The sequence below is a fragment of the Camelus bactrianus genome, chromosome 27 (genome assembly GCF_048773025.1).
Source record: "Camelus bactrianus isolate YW-2024 breed Bactrian camel chromosome 27, ASM4877302v1, whole genome shotgun sequence".
Classification (NCBI taxonomy): Eukaryota; Metazoa; Chordata; class Mammalia; order Artiodactyla; family Camelidae; genus Camelus; species Camelus bactrianus.
Window position 1 is genome coordinate 13,742,304 of NC_133565.1, and position 16,888 is coordinate 13,759,191.

General features: G+C 59.1%; 1 protein-coding gene and 1 long non-coding RNA gene across 2 annotated transcripts in view; one reads left to right on the forward strand and one right to left on the reverse strand.

The window, feature by feature from the left end:
• The window catches only part of KLF13 (KLF transcription factor 13), a 44,370-nt gene that overhangs the window by 20,338 nt on the left and 7,144 nt on the right, over nt 1-16,888 (reverse strand). The window lies entirely within an intron of this gene.
• LOC141575290 (uncharacterized) lies at nt 1,331-5,583 on the forward strand. The gene is made up of 2 exons (XR_012502777.1): nt 1,331-1,463; nt 2,457-5,583. It is a non-coding gene; the product is annotated as an uncharacterized LOC141575290 (long non-coding RNA).

Sequence of the window (16,888 nt, forward strand, 5' to 3'; positions counted from 1 at the left end):
CGTGGAGCTCATGTGTGAGTGAGTAATTCAGCAGGGACCACAAGCCCGGGGACCCCAGAGGTCTGGAGAAGAGGTGGGCAGGGGGCAGGGGGAGGCGGAGGGAGAGGGGACAAGACAGTGACAATAGCACTGAGAAAACCAAGCATAAAGGGTAACTATGAATTCTAGGAAAAGAAACCTGTGTGACACCAAGGTCACCTGCAAGTTGCGTGTCCTTAGTCCTAACCATCTCTGGAGACGGAATGCTGACCTAATCCAAGCTCAGAGGAGGCGGCAAGGTGCCGGGAGTGCATCTGTCCTCAGCCATCCTGGGAAGTCAGCAGATAAGGCCCCAAAACTGGGACCTGAAGAGAGCCCTCTGAGCACACGCTGGGCAGACAACACCAGAGGGGCCCCTGGGCTGGGGCATGACCAGGCACCCGTCCATCACAGCAGATGCACGGGGCGCTGCGGGCCTGGGGCTAGGGCACTACTACACTCGTTACCCTAAAAACCTTTTAGAATAATTTACAGAGTGGAATGGAACTGGTCCAATGTTCTCGGCAGCCAAGCCTTTTCTTAGAGAATCACTTTGCCATCCTTGTCACCATCTTCGGAAGCCCCACAAGGGTGCGGGCTGGCCAGCACCCAAGGGAGAGGACACGGCTCCCCTCCTGCTCCTCCCTGTCCCCCCCACCACAGGAAAGCCTCACCGGGCAGCCTCCCCTCTGCGGGCCTGTATGACCCTCAGGCACTTTTCATTGTTTTTGCTGTCGCTGCCTCTGATTCCCTAAAAACCTGAGTACAAAGTGCTCAACGCCTAGCGGCTGTATGCTGGGAGCCCATTCTCCTGGTGATGGTGACGCAGCTCCTACTTGGGGCAAAGGGGCAGTGAGGTGGGACCTGGCTGCAGACGCACTTCCTAAGTCAGTGAGTGTCACTCTAGCACGAGACATGCTCTGATTTCTAAATTCACGGCACAGACACATTAGTGGAAGAAAACACACAGCATCCAGGCAGTGGGGGTGCCAAGGAAGTGAGCACTCCCCACGGGCTCCCCTCCCTACCCAAGTCTAAGCACCGTCAGACGCAGGGCATGACCACAGGCCACAGGCCCAGCCAGAGCCCACTCTGCACACCGGGCTTCATCCCCCGGCCGCTGGTCTCCAAGGCCCACTCACCGCACCCCAGGTGGGGGTCTGGCTGACTGCTCCAGGACCAACTGCCCCCAACTGCCACACTCCAGGGGCGGGGGCAGGTAGCAGCCTGCAGGCCAGGCCATCGCAGTGTGTTCACAGCTGGAGCAGAGTGCGCTGGGCGGGGACCGGGCCGGGCTGCGGCCAAGCGCCACGTCTGACCCCAGACTGTGCGCGTCCACGCGGCCCTGGAGCCTGGTAGCTCTGAGGAGTTCCTGCCTCCCAGGGTTCTGTGAGCCAGGAAGGGCAGGCGGTGGTGGAGGAGGGGTTCCGAGAAACAAGACTCAGGCAAGTCCTTCTCTTCTGCATGTCTGTGCCCTGTGGGTGCGGGGTCCTCCCCAAGACAGGGCCTGGGGTCCCCGCCTGCAGGGCCAGGGCTGCCCCATATCCCGGCCAGATCGCTGTGGGAACTCCAGCCGCAGACACCACAGCCCCCCTTCCTAGCGCTATTCTTGGTGTGTGTCTCCCTTTGGGGGAAGGATAAGGGTGGAAATGATCAGAAGCTAAAATTAGCAAACGGCAAACAATTGAGGCCAGGAATCTGAGGTCAGCTAAGGATAACGGTTGGTTTTCTGTGGCCTTGAGGTGGTTTGAGCAATAAAGGGAATTGAAAATGAAAACAGATCTGGAAGCAGCCCAGCCCCTGCCGGGACCAGGCCAGACACGGGCCAGCCGGGGGGTGGGCTAGGCCAGGTGGCAGCGCTTTGATGGCCCAGACCCTCCCAGGGCTCGCCTCCCCTCCTCCTGACTTTCTACCCTGACTTCTTCCTTGGAGCCGGCCTCCCCTTCTAAGCTGGAGGAGCACCTTCTGCTGCCATGGGCTCCCTGGGCACCAGCCTGGCTCCGACTCCTCCTCCTGGGCGGTGGTGGCTGTAAACCCCCAGGGACTGAGCCGTGTTACCAGGGCTACGGGCCCAGCTCTGGTTCCACCGGGACCTGCCTTCTAACTGGACCCAGTAAAAGTGCCTGGTGATAGACCAGGAAATCAGGCCCAACGAGGGTCTGAGACACGTTGGGTCACACAGCCCTGACCCCAGCCAGGCGCTGCCAGGAGGCGAGGCAAGCGCCCCAGGCCTGAGGGGTGGGGGTGGGGCGCCTTGACTCCCTATTGCCCCGGGGGGCTGGCTGCACAGTGGCTGCAGACAGACCAGGGGAGGGTGGCCTGGTCTCGTTGCCCCTCCAGGGTCAGGAAGCTGCCCTCCCCGAAGAACTGCAAATGGCCGCTCTGGAGGCCATGCCCAGCAGTTCTGAGACCTGGAAACAACCTCTTTGCCTCCTAAGGGCGCTCAGCTTGGCCTCGTGATGCCCAGCTGTCACTAAAGCATGCAGGAGCCTGGAATGCAGCAACCATGGAAGGGCCCTAGCCCAGAGGACAGAGCAACTACCCAAGGCCCTCCCAAGGGGCCAGCCCGGGGTCAGGAGCTGGAGCCACCGCAGATGACTCCACTGTCACTCCAGCAGCTCTGACCGGGAACCAGCTGGCCGCCACCCTGGCCACCAGGCCTGTGCGCGCAGAGCAGGGAGCCAGGGGGGCTTGCGGGGTGGAACCTCGGAGTCCAGGCAGAGGGGCCCCTGCAGACACCAGCTCTGAGAAGAGATGGAAATCCCTGGCCTGGCCTGAACGCCAAAGGCAAGAAAGAAGAGCTCCCACGGCCACCTTCCCAAGACCAGGAGGCCTAACCACACGCCCTCCAGCCCCAAGAGTCAGGAGGTGGGGTGTACAGCAGGGCAGTGTGGGGACCCCGGGGTAAAAGAGCGGGCCTGGGGCCTTTGTTAGGTAAACGCTTCCCAGCCGGCCCACTCAGTTCACCGCAGGGCCCTCGGACATCTAAGAACACCTTTCTTGCCAGGGTGCCGGGCTAGGTGCTCTCGAGCCCTGCTGGTGGGGTGTCAGGCTCGGTCTTCCTTCCTAGGAGGCAGTTTGTCTCTACCTGCACCTTCCCTGGCTGGCTCCCAGGAGTTCATGTGAAAATGACAAGCACAGGCCCACCATGGGTGACAGTCGGTCACAGGCTATTCCAGGGGAGCAAGTCGCTGGAAATATCACACCTGCACAACCCCGGGCTCCGTCAGGACAGAATGCTAAACAGTGGGAAAGAGCAGGACGTAAAATGACTTGTGTGGGACACCCCAAGTTTTCTACGGAAATACGCACAGGCACACGGGGTAGCAGTAGTGACGCGCGGACGGTGGGATGAAAGTTGGTGCTCTTCCTCCTCGTTAATTTTTCTCTCATTTCTTTTCTGTTTCCCACATCCTATTTCGTGAGCGTGCTCCACTTTTACAATCAGAAGGAAAAACAGATGCAACGCACTCTAATCACAGTCTTCCAGTAAAGCAACTTCTTACGAGAAACAGGAACATACTCACATCTCACCCGGTCCCAGAGCACCAAAAGCCAGTCCCAGTGTGGGTGGACCAGGCATTTTCCAACTGCTGACTGCACCCAACTCAGAAGCTGCCCTCCGGCCCACAGATGGCCGATTTGGGTCACCTGCAAAGGCTCGTCACTCCGGGAGACGCTGTGGAATTCTCCACTTGGGTGTCCACCAAGCGTTGCCTCCTGGTGTCCCCTAATCTCCCTGCCGCTCTCATGTTCTTACACAAAGGCCACTGACAGCGAGGGTCCTTAGCTATTCAAAACTGCTGCAGCCCGAATCACCCCGGGCAGCGGGTGCCGGCATCTCAGAGCCCAGTGGGCCTGGCCTCCTGCACTGGCCTGGCCCACCCCTGAGGTCCTCCCAGAGGGCTGGACCCACACCAAAGCTACCCTGGAGACCCTCTGAAATCAGGCAGGAGGCCTCCTTACACGCCTGACCGCTTTCTCTAAACACGGCTGGGTGAGACAGGTGCAAAGCACCAGGCCCTGGGCCTCATTTCCCTTACCCTACACCCTGGGGACATCGTTCCTTACACCTCAAGTTCAAGCAACTGATGAAGACAGAACCTAAGGGGAGCATCCCGCCTGGACCCTCACATGCGTCCCCTGGGATCTGCACCCCTGCCGCCGAGGAACAGCTGTCCCCATAGGAGGTGCCAGGACAGGCTCTGAGCAGTGGGCCTGCACCGCCTGTGGAACGAACTTCCCACCCACCAACACCTCTGGGTCCTCATGCCCCTCCCCAACTGTGACAGGCAGACCCCTTCCCTTCCTGGCCTGTAACTTGCATAATGGCTCCACAGCCTGACTACTCTCCAAGTTCTGGGAGCTCAGGGGGACCCTCTGCAGGGCTTCACTAGGTGGAGAAGAGCCACCTCTGCCAGAGAAGCGGTCATCACTGCCGCAAGGGCCTCGCTGAGGACCCGGCGGTGTCAGCAGCTCTCCCAGTGCTCCGGTCAGCCCAGGACATGTGGCCAATCGCTGGTTCCACCGTCCAGCTCTATGGAATTGCAGGGATGCTTTTTGTTCATTCCCACCCAGCCTCACAGTGGTGGGAGGGCCGCTGGAAGCTGTGACCCCTGGGGGGACCCCCAGGGCCAGGATGGGGGCCTGAAGCATCCTGGAGAGACTGAAGTCCCTCTCCTGAATCTAGTCCTCACGATGCGCCCACCTCTGGGGCCCCGAGGGAGCCCATTTCCTCCCTGCCCATCCCTAGGCACCAACACACGCTCGTGCAGCAAGAGGCCCATGCAAGTATCAGAGGTGAGGTGGGTGACAGGGGCTGACAGGGCTGACACCTGGCCAGGACCTAGAGACTGGGGTCCAGGACCAGGCACAGCACAAGGCGGGCATGCACACAATCCCTGGCCCCCGGGATGACGGCCACTCCACTGACTGGAGGGCTGCTACTCCCACTGCAGCCCCACTGGGCACATGCTTCCCAGCTGCTGGGGGCCTGGCCAGCTCTCGGAAAACATGCCCAAGTCAGGACCACCCAGAGGGTCACTGGAGCGCCCGGGGCAGCAGCACTCCCACAGTCCTGAACTCCCCCAGATGGAATTACAGTCACGGACCGGGACCCCACAAAGGGGAGTCAGGGGAGCAGGCCTGCATAGGACACAGCACCCCTGCTTCACCCCACAGCCGCACTCTGCAGGTCCAGAGAGAGCACAGGCCTCTGCAAACAGCCCTGGACGGTGCCAAATCCAAAGGCAGTGACATGGCAGCAAAGCTGAGCCCAAGGCACGGAGGCCTGGCATGCAGTCTGAGCCCCAGCTCATGAAAACGAAGCGGTCAGCGCCCGTGCAGATGGGCTGTGCGTCTGCGGCCACGCCAGCCAGGCCTGGGCGACAAGGGGTCTTTTGGGGGCTGGTGAAGGGAAGGATCACCAAGGGTGAAGTCAGTGCCAAGCAACCTCTCTGGGAGGTAAAACTGAGGGCACTCTCTCTCTTTCTTTGAGCTTTTCTAATTTTCCAAAATGGTTCGCAGTTAACATGTCACTTTCAATAAAACATAAGGGCACCTGTGCATGTGGGTGCCATGAGTGGCCCTTCTCCTCCTGGAGAGCCAGACCCTCAGACCCTCAGGTTCCACTGTCACTTAAGCTGGAAACCAGGTCAGAAAGGGTAGCGGGGCCAACGCCACTCTCATTTGCTTCCACTGCATCCTCTTCTCTTTACTAGACTTGACCTTCCCGTGGGCATCCTGACATCCCCCAAGTCCTGTGAGTTTTCCACTTTCCTCCCCGAGCAGGGAAACCAAGAGTGTGGGTCTCACCTGCAGAAACAGATGGAGGTGCCCAGAAAGAACAGAAGAGACCGCAGGAGCTGAGGCTGGCCCGCGGGGAGCCGTCAAGAAGGCAGGGAGGCAGGCACTCAGGCATGAGACGGGCTTTTGGAAACACACCTTCCCCTATCCCCGGGTGGGGGGCATGTGGTCAGGGAAAAGCCAACAGAGAGCCCAAGCATTCTCCCAAACATGCCCATGGAAAGGCGGGCATGCACGCGGCCCGGAGCCAGAGGCCAGAGGCCAGGGCACAAGGGCACCGTGACACCCACTTCTTTCTTCTTCCCCTGGCATCCTGAGTCACACCGCCCCCTCCCTCCTTCCCTCCTCGCCCTTAGAGTCCCCCACCCCACCCTGTGCAGAATCCCTGGGGAGGAGCCTCCATAAGACTCCTCTTCCCACCACCCCTCAGGAGCAGCATGACCCCTGGATGCCCACACCCTGGGCCTGTCTCTCATCACCAAGACAATGCCCCTCAGGCCCAGACCTGCCTCCAGAGGGGTCCCTCTGACTTGCCTTTCGCCCACCCCCCCAAGTGACTGGGCGGTGCCTCTCTGCTCCCACGCCCTCCGTGGTCCCCCCTAAGACCCCTTCCTTACAGGAATCTGGCTCATGGCTTTGAAAGACACCCCCACTTACCTCTCCCCACCCACAAGTGGCAAGAACAGCACTTCCCACACCTCCGGCCAGCCCAGCATGGTCTGGGCAGAGCAGCCAGCACCCTTGTGACCTGGTCTCCCAGGTGGTCCCCAGGCACAACGGCAGAAGCCCTCTCCTCGGGAGCCTTGGTGCCACCGGCAGAGCTCTCGGGGGACACCTAGCCCTAGCTCCGTGCTTACCTCACCTAGTCTCTCAGCCCTCAAGTCCTCTGACCTGCCGAGCTCGGCCCCATCACAGACCTGACCCACCACAGCCTCAGCTGACAGCCAGCAGGCGGGGACCCTACGTGTCCCCTCAGAGCCCCTCCCTTGCTAGCCCACTCAACCCACTGTTCCCATCTGCACCTCCCCAACCTCCAGGCCCCAAAGGCAGGGGGCTGGGTCCCAGCAGCCCACCCATGACTGACCACGCAGCCCACGACCAAGGCCCAGGTCACCCCATCTGGAAACTGAAAGGTTCGGAGGCACAGGTGGTGCTTTCGTTTCTCCTTCCAGTTGAAGGTGATGCCTCTGAGAGAGAAGACGAGAAGCGGACCTGTGACAATGCGGGCGTCACCTCGAGGGAAGCCCTCCCTAGAAGCCGAGGCTGGGGCGTGGGGGTGGCAGGGGTTTCCCCCCGCCTGGAAGCCCCCAAGGCCCCGAGAGGCTGGGGGTCCAGGCAGGATGTGAGGAGAAGAAAGAGGTGGCCAAGGGGCTGCCACAAGGCTGGAACGTGGAGATGAGCTGGGGGATGGCGTGCAGCCCCAGGGACGAACCAGCACTGCCAGTGACACAGGGAGGGGTCCTGGGCACATCCACCTCACTTCTCCCCAAGCGGGTGGGTCAACATCAGAGGGACCCAACCCAGGAGGGGCAGCCAGTGCTGAAAAGGAGCCCAGGACTCATGCGTGCGTGTGTGTATTGGTGGGGGAGCGGTGCAAGTTTCAGGAAAAGGAAGAGGGTGCTTTCTGGAACCACAGATGCGTGATCTTCCCAGAAACAATCAAGCCAAGCTCATCGACCTGGGGTTCTGTGCAAAATGACGGATTCCTGCTGGGACAGGCTACAGGTGCACAGAAGGTGCCGGGCGATGTGTGGGGGCCTTTGTCAGGAAAGGGGCTCATGCTGCATACATGGACACTCAGAGGGTCACGTTCCCTCTGCACCCACGACCATCTGTGCTCTGGGCATGTCATAACAAAAGCCTGCGCTCTCCCTCTAGGACGGGGATCAGAGCACGGATTTATTCCATCGGTGACCACAGACTTTACCCATGGGACAGTAGAGGCGATGAACCAATGAGGGCCCAGGGACAGCTGGAGGGTGAAAATACCATCATGAGTGGCTAAAACATTTGAAGACCTTCCCCCGGGGCTGGCTAAGCAGACACTCTGGGTCAGTGGTCAGTCCTGTGAAGGGAGGTGTCTCCACTCCACACCCCTCCAACCCCAGCCAGAGGCAGGACCTTCACAGCCCTTGGGAACAGCGAGGAAACCCCATGCCTCCCACCCTTGGCCCTGTCCTGACACCCACCCCCACCAATGCAGCTTTACACAGTACTGTGTGTACCATTGGGCAGGCCGGCTCCCAGCCCCAGCCCCATCTCCGCGACCCTGGCCACCTTCTCTCCCCTTTTGAGAGTCTAGAGCTTCTCAGCCGGGCTGCAGGGTGGGTTGGGACCCTGGTGCCCAGGGCTAGTGCCCCCCGAGCCTCCTATCAGGCCCACTCTGCACCTCGGTGTGGCCAGGGTCTCACTGCAGCCTCCTCCTGCTGGGCCCCAAGAACCCCCCCCAATCACCCTGGGTCCAGCCTGAAAGACCTGAGGAGACGCCAACCCACAGCCCAGAAGCACCTGCCTCAGACTTCAGGCCCCAACCCCCCCACCAAGCCCCAAGGGGCAGCCACACCTAGCCCCCCGCCTCAGGGGCTGGATCCCCTCCTCACAGTGTGGAGGCAGGACAGCTTTGGGGCGGTTGGGTGCTGTCCTCAGGAGGGTGGGAAGTGCCTGGGACAGCTCAGTGGGGAAGGGGCCCCGACTGCAACCCCTTCTGCCGCTTCCACCCCTGCCGGCAACCGCCCTCCCCCAGCTCTTTTCTGCCCTGGAATCCACCAAGATGTTGTTGACATAAAGGTTCTACTGCTTCTAGGGGAAAAATCTGTAAACCCCAGACCGGGACTCATTCTCCACATTCTTAGGACAAACCCTGTGACCAGCATATTTGGCCCCCAGGAGGGGTGTGGAGTGACGGCCCAGGCCTCCCAAGCAGGGAGTGACCCACTATGAGCCAGGCCCCCGGCAGAGGGGCAGAAGCAGGCCACCCCAGAGGCCCAGCACCCAGCCAGGGCACAGAGGAGCCAAGCTGGACGAGCACCCGGACTGCTGCTGGTTCCAGCCCGGCTCCCAGCACCCCAGCCCCCTCCCCACAGCCCTGCCGGCGGGACTCCTGGACAGGTCTGAGCCACAGCCCGATTTCAGTAGGCCCTAGCCTGAAACCAGGGGTGAAGGCGGTGATGGAGATGCTCATGCTGCTGACACCCCAGCTGTGCTGCAGGTAAGGAGTGAGACCAGATGTCAGCACAGACGGGAGGGAGGGGCATGGGGCCTGCCTCTGGGGCTGGAGCCACATGATCTGGCTGCACAGGCACAGGGCTCTCCGGGCCAGGGTCCTGGCGGACATCTCGGCCCTCCAGAAAGACGGAGAAGGAAGACTCCTCGGGCCTTCTCTAGCGGCTCAGGAACCTGGACCCAGAGACGCCAGTTCCGTGCCTGGGAGGTCAGGCACCCTTGCGTTATCCGCCCCGGGCCTTTGCAGGACTCCGTGTCCACGGATGCACAGCAGCCACTGTCAGAACATGCAAACCCTGGAGAGCCTCCCGGGACCCGGCTGGCCAGCTCCAAACAGCTCTGGGCTGTCCCAGGTCACCTCCTGCGGATGGAAATCGTCCCCTAATGTAGGAAGCCCAGTTTGCATGACTACGTCCCAGGGTGCTGCTGGCACAGGTGGGCACACGGTCTGCCGGGGCCGAGAGCCCCCAGGCCATGCACCGGCAGAAGCGCCCTTCCACTGTGGTCCCCATGGAAGGCTGGCCCTTGAGGCAGGTGAGGCTCTTAGGGCGGTCTCCCTGACTGGGGCGCAGAGAGGCAGGGGTGCAGGTGCGCGCAGCTCCGGGCCTCTCCGTGCCCAGTGCCTGGTCACTCCAGACCACGCGAGCGGGGCAAGGAGACGCTCCACACATGTCCTCAGAAACAACTTAGATGCCAGAGCAGAAAGAGGACGGCTGCAAGAGCGCCCAGGTGTCAGCTCAGAACAGACACCCCCAGCTCACACGCTCACTCAGAATCTCCCCTCAGACCACACAGGAAGCATCTCAATGCCAAAGGATGAAAAGCTGGCAGGAAGGGTGCATGACCTGTGGTCGGACAGCTGCAACTCTGGTCTCAAGAAGACCCTCATGCTTCCCCTTAGGAAACAATTCTCATATCTGATCTCACATCTGCAACTTAGAACTGCGGGCCCCAAGAAAGAGAGAAGAAAGGGGGAAAGACGGCCTGACACTCACGAAGGCAGTACCCCTGTAAACAGGAGGCGGGGTGCTGCTGATGGAGCGGCCCGGGACGCCAGAGAAAGAGCGACTGTCAGTCCTGAGCGGGAGTCCCCGGCCGAGCACGTCAAAGCCGCGGGGACAGCGGGGCCGGGCTCTCCACCTGAAGGAGCTCTCCTCCCAAGGGCTGGGCAGCCTCTCCAAGGCAGCCCGCTTCTGGAAGTCCTGCCCAGAGCACCCCATCCATCTGGGTGGGGTCACCTGGCAGGACTGGCACAGCCACTCATCACCAGGAGACTGCCCAAGACTATCGACCCCCAGAGGAGAGGGGACAGGTGAGTGAGCATATCCAAAATGGCTCTGGTGACGGGTGACCCGGTCTTTCACCTCAAGTTTCCAGTTTAGTGGCTTCCACCCTTTAAAGAGCCTGCCCAGCTACAACCAGCTGGTACCTGGTAACAAATGAGGCTCACCTGAGACTGGCCGCTGCTCGGCAGCGGGTCTCCATAGCAACAAGACGCTTGTGGAGCCCCACTATCTGCACTGCCGTTCTGGGGCCCAGGATGGGCACTTTGCTGACTGGGGAGCTGAGGTGGGACACAGCTCAACCCATGTAGTGCCACCAGGAGGCTCTGGGAGGTCCCAAGGCAAGAGCCGGCACCTGCTTCAGAAAAGTAGTTCTAAATTGTCTGTTTCTTTCCAAAAGAGAAATCAGCAAAGATGTCTGTTCATTCAGGTGCCGGTGAGCAGTACTATGGTGGGTGAGATTCTGCTCCCACAGGTTAAACACATAGACACACGCACACTCATATGCACACATGCACACAACGCATACTACACACATTTATACACAACCACACACACACACATCCCTCCTACTGGGTGCCTCGCACACACTCTCAGAGGCCAGGGGGTCAGCACACCTTGAACTTGGACCAGAAGCAATCTGTTGTCCCTCCAAAGCCAGGGGACCTCACCAACACTGCATATCACCCCTCTGTTTAAATGACAACTCACCATCAGACAAAAAGGCCTTTCTCTGATAAAAACAAAACACTGAGAGGCTACTGACTGAGGTCACTAAGACACACCACACGTGGGGTCAAGCTTCCATGTAGTCAGGACAAGAGACGCGACAATGACATGGGGCTCAAAGTCCAAAGCCCAGACGGTCAGGATGTAGCAGAGGGCACAGGTCACCGGGTCCCGGACAGGAGTCCCAGTGCTCTGCCCCGGTGATCACACCAACCCCACTGCAGGGAGACACTCCCTACTCAGGTACGCGCAGGGGACTGGCAGGGAGGCTGGGGCAGGAGGGCCCAGGGGCAGCCCAGCCCAACCCCATGGGCTTTAGCCTGCGTGTGCCAAGGGAAGGGAGCCCAGGGCCCTGCATGCCCCCAGTGAAGACGGACCCCCGCACACTGTTGTGACTCTGCAAAGTGACTCCAAGGACACGCCACCCACCAGAGCTGCCTGGGTCAGCTCCACTCACAACAAAACGAATGAAGTCAGCTCTCCTGTAGACTCACCCGGCACCTTCTCAGTGGGGGCTGGTGACTCCGTAGCAGGTAATTCACAGGTGATGGAGCAGGGAAGCCCAGGGCTGCCCCCAGTAAAGGGTAAGGTCTGCACAAGAGTCTGCTGCTGAGTCTCCCTGACACTGAGGTGCCCCAGCTGGCCCGGACCCTCCCAAGCCCCTCCCCCTGAGACGGGACATCCAGCCCAGTCACCTGGAGAGCAAACACCAAAATGTCACCTTGTACCAGGGTGTAAACTAGCTCATCGGGTGGGGAGAGCGCTGCTCAGGCTCAGACAGACTTACTGCCTGTCAGACCCTTCGACTGGGACCTGAACATCCCGAGGTGAGAGAGGCATTGCCTCTAAATTCTCCATGGAGCCTAATCAATCTCGGGTAGATATGATCCTGGTGTGGGGCTGACATGAGGGCTCCCGGTGCCTGGACCCCAGCCAGTGCATCCCCTACCTGCCATCCTAAGGCCACACCAGCTGTTGGTGGTAGGGGGCCCTCTGTGACACCCTCACCCTGCCCGCCATGCCAGGGCCCCTCCACAGTTTAAAAGAAAAAGCCCATGAGTCACTGGAAGAAACCTTCCTCCCATAAAGGGAATATAAATGTTTATTAAAAAATTATAGGTACCAGGTCAGGCATCTTGGAACCTTAGTCAATCCAGTTAATTAAAGGGAAAAAAAAATCAAAACAGAAGCCCATCCTAGAAACTTGAGACAATGAGAGCTTCTCTGGCCACAAGAGCTCTGGTTCAGCCGGTTGCCAAGGAGACCCAGTGTTTACCCCTCCCTCTGCTGTGTAGGAGGATGCTGACCAAGCCTGACCGGGAGCAGCTAGGCTGATGCCTGCAACAGCCCACGGGAAGGACCACAGGGGTGTCCTCAGGGGCCTAGCCCCACCCTAGCCCCCAACCGGTCCACCAGCCAGCCAGGGCAACAGCACAAAGGAGAGGTGTCCACACCTTCCCCAAGCCTCCAGCTCCTCAGCACACTCACCCTCCCCTCATCAGGAGAACTAGAAATCCCTCAGGGCAGGTTAAAAAACAAGCTCAGGTCCCAGGTGTGAGGGGAGGAGGAGGAAGGGGAGGGAGAGGCAGGAGGAGGAAATGCGAGGACACACCAGGCTGGACCCTCAGCTGGGCAGCACAGAGCTCAGCTTAGGTGGGTTCACCCAGCCCCAGCCAGACCCCCACATCAGGCTGCTGGCCCCATCCAGGGCCGAGCTGAGGGCCCCACCGGGGACCAGGAACTTGCACCGTCCAGCTCAGCGCCAGGGTCCCCTCCACCCTGAGACCAGTCCTGCCCCAGCAGTCACAGTGGGGCACACGAGGCTCCTCCCTCCCTCCACGCTCCTGCAGGACTCCACATGACGCGGCCCCACTGGGGGTCGTACAGAACAACATGCCTGTCACAGCACAGGCCACCAGCCAGACCTCATGCTGGACTGCCTTCCTTCCAAAGAAGCAACTGTCCTGACTCTGGCGGGAGGCAGACCCCGTGCACACACTCAGGTATGTGCACACACAGACACACGCATGGACAATGGCACACACATAAATATCTGTGTCCCGGGGCTCCGGGCAATGCTGAACATGTGATGGGAGGAGCTGAACACGGGAAAGTGTTTCAACACCTGGCTCATAATTCAGGGAGACAACGACGATCCGGGAAAGGGAGAATAAAGCTTGATGTTTTCAAAGACTAAAGTGAGGGAATTTAAGAACAAATGATGCCACCCGTGCAAGCAGAGTGCTGACACGTAATACCCAGCCCCAGCTGAGGGAAGGGCAGCTTCAAATCAGCACCTGTGAGGAGCCACAGCTGAATTTCCTGCAAACCCCTGGGGCCTGACGGTAACTCAGGACAACCCCCATGAGCTCACCCTGCTGCCTACGCTCTGCTGGGATGCCCACGGGCCCACCGCGTAAAATGACAGTGAAGCTTCATCATCAGAGAAGACAGCACCCTGCAAAGTCCCTCAGACTCTCCCAGAGAATCCCCTGGGGTCTGCGGCCAGGGAACAAAGCAGTGTTAGAACACAGGGTGTGCTACACCGGTAGCCCATAGGGGGCACTCTGGAAAAGACGAGGAGACCTTGGGTGACTGCCCGCAGCACCCTGGGCTGCCGGAGCTGGAGTCCTGGGGGTCCTCCTCCCACCACGTCGCCCTTGCCTGGGGACAAAAATGGCAACTGATGAACAAACTGAAATCCTTCCAGAGTGTGACATCTCAGCGATGGGATGGAGGGGATCTAACGCAGCGTCTACACTGCCTGAGCCCACCCCGCCATGCTCACTCAGCATGCCCAATGGGATAGGACCTCAGGTAGAGACACAAAAGCCACGTATGACCAGTGGGCAGACCAGACGTGGCCAGTCCGGGGAATGAGGACAAGGGGCAGTAAGTCAGGGAGGCAAGCGGAGCCCACGAAGTATCCAGACTGCTCGCCACTCCTTCCACAGCTTAGTTAGTAGCAACTGTGTAATTAATCCACATTTACCAGCCCTCCTCCAAGGAAAACCTGTCGAGGTTTGCTACTGACAAGATGCCTGGGGAGCAGCCGGGGTGCTAACCCCCCCAAACCTCCGGGACCCTCCCCGTCATCTCAGACATGGTTTTGAGCAAGTCAGCCGGCCAACAGCCCAGGCAAAACGTCACTCCCGCCAAGGACACGCCTGGGCCCCTGGGCCTGCTCCTCCCCTCCTGCGGGCCAAGTGCTGGGGCTCCTTTGCCTTTTCTACTTCCTCTCTCTTTCCCAACACTTCCTTGCAAAAACTTATATGCTTGATCTTTCACTAACTTTAGCTTCTTCCTCCAGCCCCCAAACAAGTTATTTATTCTTTTGTTTTTCCTAGTGAGCACTTATATAATAAAAAGAGTTAAAAACAAGTGGAAAAGCTCAGAGAAAGAATTTATAGGGGGAGGAAATTCCTGTCCTGCTCACACTAGAGGTGAATGACCTGGGGGCAACGTAACCCAAGAAGAGGGAGGAGGCTCCATCCTGAGCCCCGGGGCACCAGCCGGCTGCCCAGCCATCACCTCCTGAGTCCCTCTGCGTCTGGGTGGTGGCCCTGGGTGCAGGACAGGAAGCCCCCCTGAGCTCCTTGGAGCCCACCTGGTTGGCTCCCATCTCGAAGCTTCCTTTCCACTTGCCAAGTCTGCAGGAGACAGGCCCTCACCAGAACTCCACCTTCAGCAGCTGCTTCTGAGACACGAGCCCAGCAAAGTGCGCACCCCAAGCTCTCTGGTGAGTGCCCGCTGATCTGGGCCCCTGTCTCTTGCAAAGCTCTCCCACAATGCACCCTGGGCTCCAGCTCCAGAAGCCAGGCCTATGCCCTGGGCTCGGGGACCACGGGTCACCCACCCGTGCAGGGCAGGCCACACCCCTGGGGCAGCAGCACAGGGACATGTAATCTGAGACCTCAAGTCTCAGCACTTTTTCAGTCAGGTCACCTTGGGACAGACTGGCCAATGGCCACAGAGTGAGGCCAAGTTCCTGGTTAGCAAGTGTTTTTGTGTGATGAACTTCAAAAAGGGGAACAATAAACAGATCCACTCCCCCACCAAGACCCTCCCCTCGCACACAGTCAAACCCTGGAGTGGGCCCCCCTGCCCTCGTTGTCTGTGCTTAGTGATGTCAGGGCAGATGCCGCACTGGGCCAGCCTGCCCCCACCAGCATACAAGGCCCTCAGCAAGCGTGAGGATGGCCCCAGGTCGGCAGGGGACCAGAGCAGGTGGAAGACACAGCAGAGCCAGGCACCGAAGGAGCAGGGGCAACCAGCCTCACCCCCGCTGAGGGTCCCCCGAGTCTCCCCTAGGAAGCCTCACCAGCCCACTGTAGAGCCACAGGGCTGGGGGCCAAGGGTGCGTCCCCCGTGAGGCTGTGAAACAGGAAAGGAAAACAGCCTCAGGTGTGCGGACTCAGAACAGTATTTGGCTTTTTTCAGGAAAGCATGCAGAGACCCACCAGGACATCCAGGGTATCACCGGGCACAGGCCCCACCCAGGCCTGAGAAACGGGTCACCCATGGGCATGGTGCCAGGGTGTGAGTGGGCGGGCTGACCAAGAGGAACACGCCCATCACCACCGCCCGAGCTGCTAGAAATACCATCTGGAAGTATGTGATGCAACATAAAATGAGGATATCTTCCTTGTCTGGGGAAGGGAGCGCCTGAGACACTCCTGCATGGGGCGGAGGGCAGGGATCGTAGCAGATGGGCCAGGCAGGAGCCCAGTGAGGGTCACCAGTGTCACGCCTGCCCCGGCAGCACCCTGGTCCTCTCAGAGTGTCACCCAGGGTTACCTACTATTAAGGGGAGAACATCCCTTCACAGTGGAGAAAACCGGCAGACGCTCCCTCACCATGTGACCCAGCCATGTAGCCAGCTAACAGAGTGTCCCCACTGTGGGGCACGGAATGCCCACTGTCACCTGCACTGCACTGTATTTCTGACCACATGTCATTTAAACTGGATCTGATTGTGAGGAAACGAGGCCGATCCAGATGGTGGGATGTTGAACCGGACAACTGCCTGGGATCCCTAAAATGTTAGTACACCCAAAGATGGGGGGCTCTTCCAGACTAAGAGAAACTAAAGACTTATGACAAGCAAATGCCATGTGTGATGACCTGCATCCCGGGCCTAGATGTGCCATCTGGGGGATCATTAGAGAAACTTGAGTATGGACTATAAGTTAGATAATGTGTAGTATTTGGAGAAAGGGAGAAAATATAATATTAGGGAGGGAAGGAGGAAAGGATTTTTTAAAATTTTTTTTTGGTGGGGGAGGTAATTGGGTTTATTTATTATTTATTTTATTATTTTTTTTAATGGAGGTACTGGGGATTGAACCCAGGACCTCATGCATGCTAAGCTCTTGCTCTATCACTGAGCTATACCCTCCCCCAAAAAGATTTTTTAAAAGTGTGACAAATATAACTAGTGACTCAGGGAGAAGGGTATATGAATATGTGCAAGGGGTGTGCGGGCTTCTGACATCAGGAGGCCCTGCTCACCTATCGTCCCCTGGGACCCGGTCCGGACGGGAGCAGCAGTCAGGCCCAGTGGGCACAGCCAAACTCAGGAGCGTGGCTGCCCAGGCACTAGCCCCAGCTCCACCCTCATCTGCTGTACAGCCTCGGTCATATTTCTTGACCCATCTGAGCTTAGCATCCTTATTTAAACACTAGTAACAATAACAGTGCCTATCTCATGGGGTCCTTGTGAAGATTAAACAGCTTACTATAAACGGCTGCAAATAGAACACCAGGCCCCTAGCAAGCAGTGTGGACGTGTTAGACGCAATGTGAGAACTGAGTGTGTCATTCTACAAGTT